The following is a 9,458-nucleotide window of genomic DNA, read 5'->3' on the forward strand; positions in this document are numbered from 1 at the left end:
GATGACGCGGGAGCGTGATCTATATGACCTCATTTTCTTATTTTTGACGATTACTGTGTGACTTTTCCCACCGCGCTTGACACCCAACGACTAGTAGTAGTAGTAGTAGTAGTAGTAGGGGCAAGCATAAGGAACAAATAGATAGTTGCATGTCGGATGCGATCATACCAGCACTAAAGCACCGGATCCCATCAGAACTCCGAAGTTAAGCGTGCTTGGGCGAGAGTAGTACTAGGATGGGTGACCTCCTGGGAAGTCCTCGTGTTGCATTCCCCTTTTTAAATATATTTTTGCGCCACGTGACAAGGATGACGCGGGAGCGTGATCTATATGACCTCATTTTCTTATTTTTGACGATTACTGTGTGACTTTTCCCACCGCGCTTGACACCCAACGACTAGTAGTAGTAGTAGTAGTAGTAGTAGGGGCAAGCATAAGGAACAAATAGATAGTTGCATGTCAGATGCGATCATACCAGCACTAAAGCACCGGATCCCATCAGAACTCCGAAGTTAAGCGTGCTTGGGCGAGAGTAGTACTAGGATGGGTGACCTCCTGGGAAGTCCTCGTGTTGCATTCCCCTTTTTAAATATATTTTTCGCCACGTGACAAGGATGACGCGGGAGCGTGATCTATATGACCTCATTTTCTTATTTTTGACGATTACTGTGTGACTTTTCCCACCGCGCTTGACACCCAACGACTAGTAGTAGTAGTAGTAGGGGCAAACATAAGGAACAAATAGATAGTTGCATGTCGGATGCGATCATACCAGCACTAAAGCACCGGATCCCATCAGAACTCCGAAGTTAAGCATGCTTGGGCGAGAGTAGTACTAGGATGGGTGACCTCCTGGGAAGTCCTCGTGTTGCATTCCCCTTTTTAAATATATTTTTGCGCCACGTGACAAGGATGACGCGGGACCGTGATCTATATGACCTCATTTTCTTATTTTTGACGATTACTGTGTGACTTTTCCCACCGCGCTTGACACCCAACAACTAGTAGTAGTAGTAGTAGTAGCAGGGGCAAGCATAAGGAACAAATAGATAGTTGCATGTCGGATGCGATCATACCAGCACTAAAGCACCGGATCCCATCAGAACTCCGAAGTTAAGCGTGCTTGGGCGAGAGTAGTACTAGGATGGGTGACCTCTTGGGAAGTCCTCGTGTTGCATTCCTCTTTTTAAATATATTTTTGCGCCACGTGACAAGGATGACGCGGGAGCGTGATCTATATGACCTCATTTTCTTATTTTTGACGATTACTGTGTGACTTTTCCCACCGCGCTTGACACCCAACGACTAGTAGTAGTAGTAGTAGTAGTAGTAGTAGGGGCAAGCATAAGGAACAAATAGATAGTTGCATGTCGGATGCGATCATACCAGCACTAAAGCACCAGATCCCATCAGAACTCCGAAGTTAAGCGTGCTTGGGCGAGAGTAGTACTAGGATGGGTGACCTCCTGGGAAGTCCTCGTGTTGCATTCCCCTTTTTAAATATATTTTTGCGCCACGTGACAAGGATGACGCGGGAGCGTGATCTATATGACCTCATTTTCTTATTTTTGACGATTAGTGTATATTTTTGCGCCACGTGACAAGGATGACGCGGGAGCGTGATCTATATGACCTCATTTTCTTATTTTTGACGATTACTGTGTGACTTTTCCCACCGCGCTTGACACCCAACGACTAGTAGTAGTAGTAGTAGTAGTAGTAGTAGTAGTAGGGGCAAGCATAAGGAACAAATAGATAGTTGCATGTCGGATGCGATCATACCAGCACTAAAGCACCAGATCCCATCAGAACTCCGAAGTTAAGCGTGCTTGGGCGAGAGTAGTACTAGGATGGGTGACCTACTGGGAAGTCCTCGTGTTGCATTCCCCTTTTTAAATATATTTTTGCGCCACGTGACAAGGATGACGCGGGACCGTGATCTATATGACCTCATTTTCTTATTTTTGACGATTAGTGTGTGACTTTTCCCACCGCGCTTGACACCCAACGACTAGTAGTAGTAGTAGTAGTAGTAGTAGTAGGGGCAAGCATAAGGAACAAATAGATAGTTGCATGTCGGATGCGATCATACCAGCACTAAAGCACCGGATCCCATCAGAACTCCGAAGTTAAGCGTGCTTGGGCGAGAGTAGTACTAGGATGGGTGACCTCCTGGGAAGTCCTCGTGTTGCATTCCCCTTTTTAAATATATTTTTGCGCCACGTGACAAGGATGACGCGGGAGCGTGATCTATATGACCTCATTTTCTTATTTTTGACGATTACTGTGTGACTTTTCCCACCGCGCTTGACACCCAACGACTAGTAGTAGTAGTAGTAGTAGTAGTAGGGGCAAGCATAAGGAACAAATAGATAGTTGCATGTCGGATGCGATCATACCAGCACTAAAGCACCGGATCCCATCAGAACTCTGAAGTTAAGCGTGCTTGGGCGAGAGTAGTACTAGGATGGGTGACCTCCTGGGAAGTCCTCGTGTTGCATTCCCCTTTTTAAATATATTTTTGCGCCACGTGACAAGGATGACGCGGGACCGTGATCTATATGACCTCATTTTCTTATTTTTGACGATTACTGTGTGACTTTTCCCACCGCGCTTGACACCCAACCACTAGTAGTAGTAGTAGTAGTAGGGGCAAGCATAAGGAACAAATAGATAGTTGCATGTCGGATGCGATCATACCAGCACTAAAGCACCGGATCCCATCAGAACTCCGAAGTTAAGCGTGCTTGGGCGAGAGTAGTACTAGGATGGGTGACCTCCTGGGAAGTCCTCGTGTTGCATTCCCCTTTTTAAATATATTTTTGCGCCACGTGACAAGGATGACGCGGGAGCGTGATCTATATGACCTCATTTTCTTATTTTTGACGATTACTGTGTGACTTTTCCCACCGCGCTTGACACCCAACGACTAGTAGTAGTAGTAGTAGTAGTAGTAGGGGCAAGCATAAGGAACAAATAGATAGTTGCATGTCGGATGCGATCATACCAGCACTAAAGCACCGGATCCCATCAGAACTCTGAAGTTAAGCGTGCTTGGGCGAGAGTAGTACTAGGATGGGTGACCTCCTGGGAAGTCCTCGTGTTGCATTCCCCTTTTTAAATATATTTTTGCGCCACGTGACAAGGATGACGCGGGACCGTGATCTATATGACCTCATTTTCTTATTTTTGACGATTACTGTGTGACTTTTCCCACCGCGCTTGACACCCAACCACTAGTAGTAGTAGTAGTAGTAGGGGCAAGCATAAGGAACAAATAGATAGTTGCATGTCGGATGCGATCATACCAGCACTAAAGCACCGGATCCCATCAGAACTCCGAAGTTAAGCGTGCTTGGGCGAGAGTAGTACTAGGATGGGTGACCTCCTGGGAAGTCCTCTTGTTGCATTCCCCTTTTTAAATATATTTTTGCGCCACGTGACAAGGATGACGCGGGACCGTGATCTATATGACCTCATTTTCTTATTTTTGACGATTAGTGTGTGACTTTTCCCACCGCGCTTGACACCCAACGACTAGTAGTAGTAGTAGTAGTAGGGGCAAGCATAAGGAACAAATAGATAGTTGCATGTCGGATGCGATCATACCAGCACTAAAGCACCGGATCCCATCAGAACTCCGAAGTTAAGCGTGCTTGGGCGAGAGTAGTACTACGATGGGTGACCTCCTCGGAAGTCCTCGTGTTGCATTCCCCTTTTTAAATATATTTTTGCGCCACGTGACAAGGATGACGCGGGACCGTGATCTATATGACCTCATTTTCTTATTTTTGACGATTATTGTGTGACTTTTCCCGCCGCGCTTGACACCCAACGACTAGTAGTAGTAGTAGTAGTAGTAGTAGTAGTAGTAGTAGTAGTAGTAGTAGTAGTAGTAGTAGTAGTAGTAGTAGTAGTAGGGGCAAGCATAAGGAACAAATAGATAGTTGCATGTCGGATGCGATCAAACAGCACTAAAGCACCGGATCCCATCAGAACTCCGAAGTTAAGCGTGCTTGGGCGAGAGTAGTAGTAGGATGGGTGACCTCCTGGGAAGTCCTCGTGTTGCATTCCCCTTTTTAAATATATTTTTGCGCCACATGACAAGGATGACGCGGGAGCGTGATCTATATGACCTCATTTTCTTATTTTTGACGATTACTGTGTGACTTTTCCCACCGCGCTTGACACCCAACGACTAGTAGTAGTAGTAGTAGGGGTAAGCATAAGGAACAAATAGATAGTTGCATGTCGGATGCGATCATACCAGCACTAAAGCACCGGATCCCATCAGAACTCTGAAGTTAAGCGTGCTTGGGCGAGAGTAGTACTAGGATGGGTGACCTCCTGGGAAGTCCTCGTGTTGCATTCCCCTTTTTAAATATATTTTTGCGCCACGTGACAAGGATGACGCGGGAGCGTGATCTATATGACCTCATTTTCTTATTTTTGACGATTACTGTGTGACTTTTCCCACCGCGCTTGACACCCAACGACTAGTAGTAGTAGTAGTAGTAGTAGGGGCAAGCATAAGGAACAAATAGATAGTTGCATGTCAGATGCGATCATACCAGCACTAAAGCACCGGATCCCATCAGAACTCCGAAGTTAACCGTGCTTGGGCGAGAGTAGTACTAGGATGGGTGACCTCCTGGGAAGTCCTCGTGTTGCATTCCCCTTTTTAAATATATTTTTGCGCCACGTGACAAGGATGACGCGGGACCGTGATCTATATGACCTCATTTTCTTATTTTTGACGATTACTGTGTGACTTTTCCCACCGCGCTTGACACCCAACGACTAGTAGTAGTAGTAGTAGTAGTAGGGGCAAGCATAAGGAACAAATAGATAGTTGCATGTCGGATGCGATCATACCAGCACTAAAGCACCGGATCCCATCAGAACTCCGAAGTTAAGCGTGCTTGGGCGAGAGTAGTACTAGTATGGGTGACCTCCTGGGAAGTCCTCGTGTTGCATTCCCCTTTTTAAATATATTTTTGCGCCACGTGACAAGGATGACGCGGGACCGTGATCTATATGACCTCATTTTCTTATTTTTGACGATTACTGTGTGACTTTTCCCACCGCGCTTGACACCCAACGACTAGTAGTAGTAGTAGTAGTAGGGGCAAGCATAAGGAACAAATAGATAGTTGGATGTCCGATGCGATCATACCAGCACTAAAGCACCATATCTCATCAGAACTCCGAAGTTAAGCGTGCTTGGGCGAGAGTAGTACTAGGATGGGTGACCTCCTGGGAAGTCCTCGTGTTGCATTCCCCTTTTTAAATATATTTTTGCGCCACGTGACAAGGATGACGCGGGAGCCTGATCTATATGACCTCATTTTCTTATTTTTGACGATTACTGTGTGACTTTTCCCACCACGCTTGACACCCAACGACTAGTAGTAGTAGTAGTAGTAGTAGGGGCAAGCATAAGGAACAAATAGATAGTTGCATGTCGGATGCGATCATACCAGCACTAAAGCACCGGATCCCATCAGAACTCCGAAGTTAAGCGTGCTTGGGCGAGATTAGTACTAGGATGGGTGACCTCCTGGGAAGTCCTCGTGTTGCATTCCCCTTTTTAAATATATTTTTGCGCCACGTGACAAGGATGACGCGGGAGCGTGATCTATATGACCTCATTTTCTTATTTTTGACGATTACTGTGTGACTTTTCCCACCGCGCTTGACACCCAACGACTAGTAGTAGTAGTAGTAGTAGTAGTAGGGGCAAGCATAAGGAACAAATAGATAGTTGCATGTCGGATGCGATCATACCAGCACTAAAGCACCGGATCCCATCAGAACTCCGAAGTTAAGCGTGCTTGGGCGAGAGTAGTACTAGGATGGGTGACCTCCTGGGAAGTCCTCGTGTTGCATTCCCCTTTTTAAATATATTTTTGCGCCACGTGACAAGGATGACGCGGGAGCGTGATCTATATGACCTCATTTTCTTATTTTTGACGATTACTGTGTGACTTTTCCCACCGCGCTTGACACCCAACGACTAGTAGTAGTAGTAGTAGTAGGGGCAAGCATAAGGAACAAATAGATAGTTGCATGTCGGATGCGATCATACCAGCACTAAAGCACCGGATCCCATCAGAACTCCGAAGTTAAGCGTGCTTGGGCGAGAGTAGTACTAGGATGGGTGACCTCCTGGGAAGTCCTCGTGTTGCATTCCCCTTTTTAAATATATTTTTCGCCACGTGACAAGGATGACGCGGGAGCGTGATCTATATGACCTCATTTTCTTATTTTTGACGATTACTGTGTGACTTTTCCCACCGCGCTTGACACCCAACGACTAGTAGTAGTAGTAGTAGGGGCAAACATAAGGAACAAATAGATAGTTGCATGTCGGATGCGATCATACCAGCACTAAAGCACCGGATCCCATCAGAACTCCGAAGTTAAGCATGCTTGGGCGAGAGTAGTACTAGGATGGGTGACCTCCTGGGAAGTCCTCGTGTTGCATTCCCCTTTTTAAATATATTTTTGCGCCACGTGACAAGGATGACGCGGGACCGTGATCTATATGACCTCATTTTCTTATTTTTGACGATTACTGTGTGACTTTTCCCACCGCGCTTGACACCCAACAACTAGTAGTAGTAGTAGTAGTAGGGGCAAGCATAAGGAACAAATAGATAGTTGCATGTCGGATGCGATCATACCAGCACTAAAGCACCGGATCCCATCAGAACTCCGAAGTTAAGCGTGCTTGGGCGAGAGTAGTACTAGGATGGGTGACCTCTTGGGAAGTCCTCGTGTTGCATTCCCCTTTTTAAATATATTTTTGCGCCACGTGACAAGGATGACGCGGGAGCGTGATCTATATGACCTCATTTTCTTATTTTTGACGATTACTGTGTGACTTTTCCCACCGCGCTTGACACCCAACGACTAGTAGTAGTAGTAGTAGTAGTAGTAGGGGCAAGCATAAGGAACAAATAGATAGTTGCATGTCGGATGCGATCATACCAGCACTAAAGCACCAGATCCCATCAGAACTCCGAAGTTAAGCGTGCTTGGGCGAGAGTAGTACTAGGATGGGTGACCTCCTGGGAAGTCCTCGTGTTGCATTCCCCTTTTTAAATATATTTTTGCGCCACGTGACAAGGATGACGCGGGAGCGTGATCTATATGACCTCATTTTCTTATTTTTGACGATTAGTGTATATTTTTGCGCCACGTGACAAGGATGACGCGGGAGCGTGATCTATATGACCTCATTTTCTTATTTTTGACGATTACTGTGTGACTTTTCCCACCGCGCTTGACACCCAACGACTAGTAGTAGTAGTAGTAGTAGTAGTAGTAGTAGGGGCAAGCATAAGGAACAAATAGATAGTTGCATGTCGGATGCGATCATACCAGCACTAAAGCACCAGATCCCATCAGAACTCCGAAGTTAAGCGTGCTTGGGCGAGAGTAGTACTAGGATGGGTGACCTCCTGGGAAGTCCTCGTGTTGCATTCCCCTTTTTAAATATATTTTTGCGCCACGTGACAAGGATGACGCGGGAGCGTGATCTATATGACCTCATTTTCTTATTTTTGACGATTAGTGTGTGACTTTTCCCACCGCGCTTGACACCCAACGACTAGTAATAGTAGTAGTAGTAGGGACAAGCATAAGGAACAAATAGATAGTTGCATGTCGGATGCGATCATACCAGCACTAAAGCACCGGATCCCATCAGAACTCCGAAGTTAAGCGTGCTTGGGCGAGAGTAGTACTACGATGGGTGACCTCCTGGGAAGTCCTCGTGTTGCATTCCCCTTTTTAAATATATTTTTGCGCCACGTGACAAGGATGACGCGGGACCGTGATCTATATGACCTCATTTTCTTATTTTTGACGATTATTGTGTGACTTTTCCCACCGCGCTTGACACCCAACGACTAGTAGTAGTAGTAGTAGTAGTAGTAGTAGTAGTAGTAGTAGTAGTAGTAGTAGTAGTAGTAGGGGCAAGCATAAGGAACAAATAGATAGTTGCATGTCGGATGCGATCATACCAGCACTAAAGCACCGGATCCCATCAGAACTCCGAAGTTAAGCGTGCTTGGGCGAGAGTAGTACTAGGCTGGTTGACCTCCTGGGAAGTCCTCGTGTTGCATTCCCCTTTTTAAATATATTTTTGCGCCACGTGACAAGGATGACGCGGGAGCGTGATCTATATGACCTCATTTTCTTATTTTTGACGATTACTGTGTGACTTTTCCCACCGCGCTTGACACCCAACGACTAGTAGTAGTAGTAGTAGTAGTAGTAGGGGCAAGCATAAGGAACAAATAGATAGTTGCATGTCGGATGCGATCATACCAGCACTAAAGCACCGGATCCTATCAGAACTCCGAAGTTAAGCGTGCTTGGGCGAGAGTAGTACTAGGATGGGTGACCTCCTGGGAAGTTCTCGTGTTGCATTCCCCTTTTTAAATATATTTTTGCGCCACGTGACAAGGATGACGCGGGAGCGTGATCTATATGACCTCATTTTCTTATTTTTGACGATTACTGTGTGACTTTTCCCACCGCGCTTGACACCCAACGACTAGTAGTAGTAGTAGTAGTAGGGGCAAGCATAAGGAACAAATAGATAGTTGCATGTCAGATGCGATCATACCAGCACTAAAGCACCGGATCCCATCAGAACTCCGAAGTTAAGCGTGCTTGGGCGAGAGTAGTACTAGGATGGGTGACCTCCTGGGAAGTCCTCGTGTTGCATTCCCCTTTTTAAATATATTTTTGCGCCACGTGACAAGGATGACGCGGGACCGTGATCTATATGACCTCATTTTCTTATTTTTGACGATTACTGTGTGACTTTTCCCACCGCGCTTGACACCCAACGACTAGTAGTAGTAGTAGTAGTAGTAGTAGTAGTAGTAGGGGCAAGCATAAGGAACAAATAGATAGTTGCATGTCGGATGCGATCATACCAGCACTAAAGCACCGGATCCCATCAGAACTCCGAAGTTAAACGTGCTTGGGCGAGAGTAGTACTAGGATGGGTGACCTCCTGGGAAGTCCTCGTGTTGCATTCCCCTTTTTAAATATATTTTTGCGCCACGTGACAAGGATGACGCGGGACCGTGATCTATATGACCTCATTTTCTTATTTTTGACGATTACTGTGTGACTTTTCCCACCGCGCTTGACACCCAACGACTAGTAGTAGTAGTAGTAGTAGTAGTAGGGGCAAGCATAAGGAACAAATAGATAGTTGCATGTCGGATGCGATCATACCAGCACTAAAGCACCGGATCCCATCAGAACTTCGAAGTTAAGCGTGCTTGGGCGAGAGTAGTACTAGGATGGGTGACCTCCTGGGAAGTCCTCGTGTTGCATTCCCCTTTTTAAATATATTTTTGCGCCACGTGACAAGGATGACGCGTGAGCGTGATCTATATGACCTCATTTTGTTATTTTTGACGATTACTGTG

The 9,458-nt window shown here is 46.0% G+C and overlaps 30 non-coding genes across 30 annotated transcripts; all 30 read left to right on the forward strand.

Annotated features, from left to right (window-relative positions):
* The first annotated feature begins 154 nt into the window (after positions 1 to 154).
* Positions 155 to 273, forward strand: LOC123434047. The gene has a single exon (XR_006625341.1). It is a non-coding gene; the product is annotated as a 5S ribosomal RNA (ribosomal RNA).
* Positions 274 to 461: 188 nt separating this feature from the next.
* On the forward strand, positions 462 to 580 carry LOC123435845. Its single transcript, XR_006627090.1, has one exon. It is a non-coding gene; the product is annotated as a 5S ribosomal RNA (ribosomal RNA).
* A 178-nt stretch (positions 581 to 758) lies between these two features.
* Positions 759 to 877, forward strand: LOC123436783. Its single transcript, XR_006627994.1, has one exon. It is a non-coding gene; the product is annotated as a 5S ribosomal RNA (ribosomal RNA).
* Positions 878 to 1,062: 185 nt separating this feature from the next.
* LOC123434986 lies at positions 1,063 to 1,181 on the forward strand. The gene has a single exon (XR_006626249.1). It is a non-coding gene; the product is annotated as a 5S ribosomal RNA (ribosomal RNA).
* Positions 1,182 to 1,372: 191 nt separating this feature from the next.
* On the forward strand, positions 1,373 to 1,491 carry LOC123436122. The gene has a single exon (XR_006627357.1). It is a non-coding gene; the product is annotated as a 5S ribosomal RNA (ribosomal RNA).
* Positions 1,492 to 1,768: 277 nt separating this feature from the next.
* LOC123437788 lies at positions 1,769 to 1,887 on the forward strand. Its single transcript, XR_006628957.1, has one exon. It is a non-coding gene; the product is annotated as a 5S ribosomal RNA (ribosomal RNA).
* A 191-nt stretch (positions 1,888 to 2,078) lies between these two features.
* On the forward strand, positions 2,079 to 2,197 carry LOC123434048. Its single transcript, XR_006625342.1, has one exon. It is a non-coding gene; the product is annotated as a 5S ribosomal RNA (ribosomal RNA).
* A 188-nt stretch (positions 2,198 to 2,385) lies between these two features.
* Positions 2,386 to 2,504, forward strand: LOC123435803. Its single transcript, XR_006627049.1, has one exon. It is a non-coding gene; the product is annotated as a 5S ribosomal RNA (ribosomal RNA).
* Positions 2,505 to 2,686: 182 nt separating this feature from the next.
* LOC123434049 lies at positions 2,687 to 2,805 on the forward strand. The gene has a single exon (XR_006625343.1). It is a non-coding gene; the product is annotated as a 5S ribosomal RNA (ribosomal RNA).
* Positions 2,806 to 2,993: 188 nt separating this feature from the next.
* On the forward strand, positions 2,994 to 3,112 carry LOC123435804. Its single transcript, XR_006627050.1, has one exon. It is a non-coding gene; the product is annotated as a 5S ribosomal RNA (ribosomal RNA).
* A 182-nt stretch (positions 3,113 to 3,294) lies between these two features.
* LOC123438044 lies at positions 3,295 to 3,413 on the forward strand. The gene has a single exon (XR_006629207.1). It is a non-coding gene; the product is annotated as a 5S ribosomal RNA (ribosomal RNA).
* A 182-nt stretch (positions 3,414 to 3,595) lies between these two features.
* On the forward strand, positions 3,596 to 3,714 carry LOC123437174. The gene has a single exon (XR_006628369.1). It is a non-coding gene; the product is annotated as a 5S ribosomal RNA (ribosomal RNA).
* A 242-nt stretch (positions 3,715 to 3,956) lies between these two features.
* LOC123433085 lies at positions 3,957 to 4,074 on the forward strand. Its single transcript, XR_006624639.1, has one exon. It is a non-coding gene; the product is annotated as a 5S ribosomal RNA (ribosomal RNA).
* A 179-nt stretch (positions 4,075 to 4,253) lies between these two features.
* LOC123435805 lies at positions 4,254 to 4,372 on the forward strand. Its single transcript, XR_006627051.1, has one exon. It is a non-coding gene; the product is annotated as a 5S ribosomal RNA (ribosomal RNA).
* Positions 4,373 to 4,557: 185 nt separating this feature from the next.
* LOC123438161 lies at positions 4,558 to 4,676 on the forward strand. Its single transcript, XR_006629321.1, has one exon. It is a non-coding gene; the product is annotated as a 5S ribosomal RNA (ribosomal RNA).
* Positions 4,677 to 4,861: 185 nt separating this feature from the next.
* On the forward strand, positions 4,862 to 4,980 carry LOC123435745. The gene has a single exon (XR_006626994.1). It is a non-coding gene; the product is annotated as a 5S ribosomal RNA (ribosomal RNA).
* A 182-nt stretch (positions 4,981 to 5,162) lies between these two features.
* On the forward strand, positions 5,163 to 5,281 carry LOC123433096. Its single transcript, XR_006624650.1, has one exon. It is a non-coding gene; the product is annotated as a 5S ribosomal RNA (ribosomal RNA).
* A 185-nt stretch (positions 5,282 to 5,466) lies between these two features.
* LOC123435016 lies at positions 5,467 to 5,585 on the forward strand. Its single transcript, XR_006626277.1, has one exon. It is a non-coding gene; the product is annotated as a 5S ribosomal RNA (ribosomal RNA).
* A 188-nt stretch (positions 5,586 to 5,773) lies between these two features.
* LOC123434051 lies at positions 5,774 to 5,892 on the forward strand. Its single transcript, XR_006625345.1, has one exon. It is a non-coding gene; the product is annotated as a 5S ribosomal RNA (ribosomal RNA).
* Positions 5,893 to 6,074: 182 nt separating this feature from the next.
* LOC123434052 lies at positions 6,075 to 6,193 on the forward strand. Its single transcript, XR_006625346.1, has one exon. It is a non-coding gene; the product is annotated as a 5S ribosomal RNA (ribosomal RNA).
* A 178-nt stretch (positions 6,194 to 6,371) lies between these two features.
* LOC123436784 lies at positions 6,372 to 6,490 on the forward strand. The gene has a single exon (XR_006627995.1). It is a non-coding gene; the product is annotated as a 5S ribosomal RNA (ribosomal RNA).
* Positions 6,491 to 6,672: 182 nt separating this feature from the next.
* LOC123434987 lies at positions 6,673 to 6,791 on the forward strand. The gene has a single exon (XR_006626250.1). It is a non-coding gene; the product is annotated as a 5S ribosomal RNA (ribosomal RNA).
* A 188-nt stretch (positions 6,792 to 6,979) lies between these two features.
* Positions 6,980 to 7,098, forward strand: LOC123436123. The gene has a single exon (XR_006627358.1). It is a non-coding gene; the product is annotated as a 5S ribosomal RNA (ribosomal RNA).
* A 274-nt stretch (positions 7,099 to 7,372) lies between these two features.
* LOC123436124 lies at positions 7,373 to 7,491 on the forward strand. Its single transcript, XR_006627359.1, has one exon. It is a non-coding gene; the product is annotated as a 5S ribosomal RNA (ribosomal RNA).
* Positions 7,492 to 7,673: 182 nt separating this feature from the next.
* On the forward strand, positions 7,674 to 7,792 carry LOC123435070. The gene has a single exon (XR_006626332.1). It is a non-coding gene; the product is annotated as a 5S ribosomal RNA (ribosomal RNA).
* A 224-nt stretch (positions 7,793 to 8,016) lies between these two features.
* Positions 8,017 to 8,135, forward strand: LOC123437442. The gene has a single exon (XR_006628622.1). It is a non-coding gene; the product is annotated as a 5S ribosomal RNA (ribosomal RNA).
* Positions 8,136 to 8,323: 188 nt separating this feature from the next.
* LOC123436450 lies at positions 8,324 to 8,442 on the forward strand. The gene has a single exon (XR_006627674.1). It is a non-coding gene; the product is annotated as a 5S ribosomal RNA (ribosomal RNA).
* Positions 8,443 to 8,624: 182 nt separating this feature from the next.
* LOC123435846 lies at positions 8,625 to 8,743 on the forward strand. The gene has a single exon (XR_006627091.1). It is a non-coding gene; the product is annotated as a 5S ribosomal RNA (ribosomal RNA).
* Positions 8,744 to 8,940: 197 nt separating this feature from the next.
* LOC123435220 lies at positions 8,941 to 9,059 on the forward strand. The gene has a single exon (XR_006626478.1). It is a non-coding gene; the product is annotated as a 5S ribosomal RNA (ribosomal RNA).
* Positions 9,060 to 9,247: 188 nt separating this feature from the next.
* LOC123436544 lies at positions 9,248 to 9,366 on the forward strand. The gene has a single exon (XR_006627763.1). It is a non-coding gene; the product is annotated as a 5S ribosomal RNA (ribosomal RNA).
* Positions 9,367 to 9,458: the final 92 nt, after the last annotated feature.

Source organism: Hordeum vulgare, chromosome 2H (genome assembly GCF_904849725.1).
Source record: "Hordeum vulgare subsp. vulgare chromosome 2H, MorexV3_pseudomolecules_assembly, whole genome shotgun sequence".
In the NCBI taxonomy this organism is placed as follows: Eukaryota; Viridiplantae; Streptophyta; class Magnoliopsida; order Poales; family Poaceae; genus Hordeum; species Hordeum vulgare.